Raw genomic sequence first — 4,551 nt, 5'->3', positions numbered from 1 at the left:
CTTCACAAGGAAAACATAAAATGCAAGTAGTTTAACTTTAATACTAATGGCTTAGAAGCCAACCAAGTATTACACCCTTAATTATCACACCAATGACTTAAAAAATACTATTTGATTCTCTTTTCATTTTTAATCATCGCATTTGATTCTACTTCCAATATGTATAATCCTCTTCTTCTCTCAGTTTGTTTCTGACTGTATAAAACATTATCATAATCTTTTTTAGTATCTTTATCTGAAAATAAATCTTTTATTAATCTTGTTTTAGTTCAATAAATGCAATTAAGACGGATGATTATTACTATGTCTCTTCATTAATATCTTTCCAATTTCCAACGGCTGTACGTTGTCAGTCACCAAATTAACGGAAAAAAATACTAGATTCTTTCCTGTTTCTTTCTGTACCTATCAAAACATAGCCGTTAGGAACTAGCACACGTCACTTATCCTCGTCCGGACATCAAAGTCTTCAACTTTTTCCAATCACACTGTCTGTACCATTGTTCACACTCTGTTCCCACTTTCTATTCCTCTTCTCTACACATCTCTCTCTTCATTGATTAACTGATACTTTCTTCATCAACCTCAAAAACCCAAATTCATATCTAAACATGGGTTCTTCAAAAATGTAACAATGGTGAAGTATTCAATCTTATTATTGTCATTGATTCCGTTCTTCATACTCGGAGTAGATGGTGAGGAGAAGACAGATTTTGATTTTGGGAACTTAAGTCTAAAAAGTTTAAAGCTACTGGGAGATGCTCATTTAAACAATGGAACTGTAAGATTAACACAAGATCTTTCAGTTCCAAATTCAGGTTCAGGTAGACTTCTTTACAGTAAACCAATCAAATTTAGAAAACAACAAGGAACTCATCAGATTCTTACTTCCTTCTCAACTTTCTTTACTTTCTCCGTTACTAATCTAAACCCATCTTCAGTTGGTGCTGGACTTGCTTTTATAATTTCATCTGATTCTCAAACCACCGGAAAATCTGGTGGGTTTCTGGGGTTAGAGGATGATACTTCTGATGACAAAGGGGGGTTTGTCGGAGTTGAATTTGATACGTTAATGGATTTGCAATTTGAAGATGTTAATGGAAATCATGTTGGTTTAGATCTGAATAGTTTAATTTCAGCTAAAGTTGTTGATTTAGATACTGTCGGAATTCATCTCAAGAGTGGTAACAGCGTGAATTCATGGATTGATTATGATGGTCTTGCTCGGCTTCTTAATGTATCGGTTTCATATTCCAATATCCGGCCAAAAAAACCTCTTTTTTCGTTTCCTGTTGATTTGAATCGGTTTGTGGAAGATTATATGTTTGTGGGGTTTTCTGCTTCGACTCAAGGTAGTACTGAGGTTCATAATATTGAATGGTGGAGTTTTAATTCTTCTTTTGATACGTTTTCGGAGTCTGCAGTAGCCCCGTCGTCACCTGCAGCCGGTGGGAATGATGCTGGTAACGTTACCAGCTCCACGGCGCCGTCGTCGTCTGCTTCGGTAGCTCCTACAAGTGGTGGTTCTGTTCCAAGCTACAAAAACCCGGGTAACATTGGTAATTCTTTCTTGAGAACCAAATCCATGCAGATTGCAGGGGTTATAACTATTGGGGTGTTGTTTCTTATAATGGTTGCTTGTTTACTGATTTGGGTAGTCACCAAAAGAATCAAATTCAGGGAGAAAGCAGCAGATTCTATATCTCTAGAGATTGTTAAAACCCCAAAAGAGTTCAGTTACAAAGATTTGAAATCTGCCACAAATTGCTTCAATTCGTCGAGAATTATCGGTCATGGTGCATTTGGAACTGTCTACAAAGGTGTAATGCCTGAAACAGGATCAATGATAGCTGTGAAAAGATGCAGGCATAGTGGTGGTCAAGGTAAGGCGGAATTTTTATCTGAGCTTTCGATAATTGGAACTCTGAGGCACAGAAATCTTGTTACATTACAAGGTTGGTGTCATGAAAAAGGCGAAATTTTACTTGTCTATGACTTCATGCCTAATGGGAGTCTAGATAAGGCTTTGTTTGAAGCTAAATTTCCATTACCATGGCCAAACAGGAAAAGAGTTTTAATGGGTGTTGCTTCAGCTTTAGCCTACTTGCATGGAGAATGTGAAAGCCAAGTAATTCATAGAGATATCAAAGCTAGTAACATTATGCTCGACGAGTTTTTCAATGCCCGAGTAGGTGATTTCGGACTGGCAAAACAGATTGAACATGATAAATCGCCTGATGCAACAATTGCTGCTGGAACAATGGGTTATTTAGCACCCGAATATCTTCTGACAGGAAGAGCCACTGATAAAACAGATGTTTTCAGTTATGGAGCTGTTGTTCTCGAGGTGATCACTGGAAGAAGACCCATTGAAGGGGATGTTAGTAAAATTGGCGGGGTTGGAGGTAGCACTAGTTTGGTTGAATTTGTATGGAATTTACATAGAGAAGGAAGATTATTAGAGGCAGTTGATGCTAGAATCAGAAGTGCATTCGATGAAGAAGAGATGTTGAAAGTGATATTGATTGGATTGAATTGTTCAAACCCTGATCCGGTTGCACGGCCTACAATGAGATGTGTTGTTCAAATGTTTTTAGGCGAAGCGCAAGTTCCAATTGTTCCGAAAACAAAACCTTCATTGTGTTTCAGTACTACCCATCTACTGTTGAGTTTGCAGGATAGTGTTTCGGATTGTAATGAAATGATCACCATTTCTACCTCTTCTTCTTCGGATAACAGTTTTCATGGGGGTGGAAATTATATCTTATGATGAGTTACCTTATGTTTATCAAATTTATTTGTAATATATAAGAGTATATATATAGGCGATTCTTGATTTATTTATGTATGTAGCAGAGAATAAGTGCAATGTTTATTTGGATCATATGTTTATCAATAACTAAAATATATGTTCTTTGGTTGCATCGCGTTGTTCGTTGTTGCATTTCTCATCCTGCTGTTAACGTAATGTACTATGTATATGGTGCAGATCGCTTCATGGAAACTCATTTACAGGTATGAGAACTTAGAATCTTTTAATCTTTGTTGGTTCCGTTCCATTTTTTTCACCACCCTATTAAATTCTTTCTTTGATGTTGTTGGACTTAGTTATTGATCCAAATCTGATTGCCTGTAAATTTACAGATATGTTTATGTCTGGCATGCGATTACTGGGTACTGAGGTGGAGTTAGACCTGGTGCCACTGGAATGGAACACTATGAATCTAAGATGACATACCCAATTTCATCCCCTGGAGTTCAGTTCAATGAAACTTGTGATGCTTTTAACAGCATTGCGAAAAATGGTCTTGGTCTTGTGAATCCCGAGAAAATTTTGAACTTCTACAATGAGCGCCACTCGAATCTTGCATCTGCTGGTATCGATGGAGTTAAAGTAGTTCAGAATATCCTTGAGATAATAGGAGCAGGACATTGTGGAAGAGTTAAATTATCCAGGAGGTACCATCAGGCATTAGAGGCTTCAATCTCTGGAAATTTCCGTGACAAATTGCCGTAAGTGAAATTGCAAATGGTTTGTCAGCACTTGCAAGCCAAATTGCTGTAAGTCTTCTTACATTGATTTTTCACTACTAATACTAGTCAGTTGATAAGATCAGAACTGAACATTTTACCTCAAGTTCACTTCATTGTTATAGGTAGGAACTAGGAGTCCCCCCGTTATAGCAGGTTGGGCTCTTTATATATGCAAGAGATGGTTAATTACTATACTGTATTTTAATATGTTATCTGGGAGATGCAATGTCAAATTGTATTCATCTGAGTAATTTCTATCAAGGAAAGAATACAACAGGGTGTACTTCGTGTATCGTGACTTTGCTTATACCCCCATAATAGTTTGGTTAATGTCTATAAAGAACATCATACAAAAAAGCTTAGAGCCTCATCTGATTTTTGAATAGGATGCACATGAGCAGCATTTCTTTTGCCCATGGGACAGCCTCCATGACAACTCTGCCCTCTACTATCCCTGGTATCATCCTGCACATTTTAGAAAACATCGACTCTTATTGCAATGTTTATATGTTTGAATTAACTAGACAGCATATTTGTGCTACTTCGGATGACCAATGTTTTAGTCTGTTAAGTTAATTCAAACTTATGATGGTTGCAGGTATGTGCATGGAAATATGCTGTCAAAAGAAGTTGGTTTTTTAAGTAGGTTTCTCACTTTCTCCTGTATGCATTAACTTTTTTCTGTGGCATATAATCATTAGAAAGGATTTTGTAAAGCTGGCCGCAGACGTACACCATGCCTTTACACCTTAGTAACAGTGCATCAACTGTTAGTCTACTTGCTTCTAATCTCTATATGCACATTGACAGTATGTTATTATTGGCCTCATTTCTGTAGAGAAATCTTGGAATAGAGCATATTTGAGCTAGCATTAGTCTAAATAGGCTCATAAGTTTCCATTGGACTGTTTTTCTATCAAAGGTACTTACAGATCCTTCAATTTTCTTGACGCACAGCTACTCTGGGAACCCCGATCTCAACAAAGAAGGAAGTAAACGCTACAGCACGAGCATTAT

At 37.2% G+C, this 4,551-nt stretch overlaps 1 pseudogene; it reads left to right on the top strand.

The window, feature by feature from the left end:
* The first annotated feature begins 508 nt into the window (after positions 1–508).
* Positions 509–2,922, top strand: LOC113320641 (annotated as a pseudogene).
* The last annotated feature ends 1,629 nt before the right edge of the window (positions 2,923–4,551 follow it).

The sequence above is a fragment of the Papaver somniferum genome, chromosome 11 (genome assembly GCF_003573695.1).
Source record: "Papaver somniferum cultivar HN1 chromosome 11, ASM357369v1, whole genome shotgun sequence".
Classification (NCBI taxonomy): Eukaryota; Viridiplantae; Streptophyta; class Magnoliopsida; order Ranunculales; family Papaveraceae; genus Papaver; species Papaver somniferum.
This window is presented reverse-complemented; position numbering and strand designations above follow the sequence as displayed.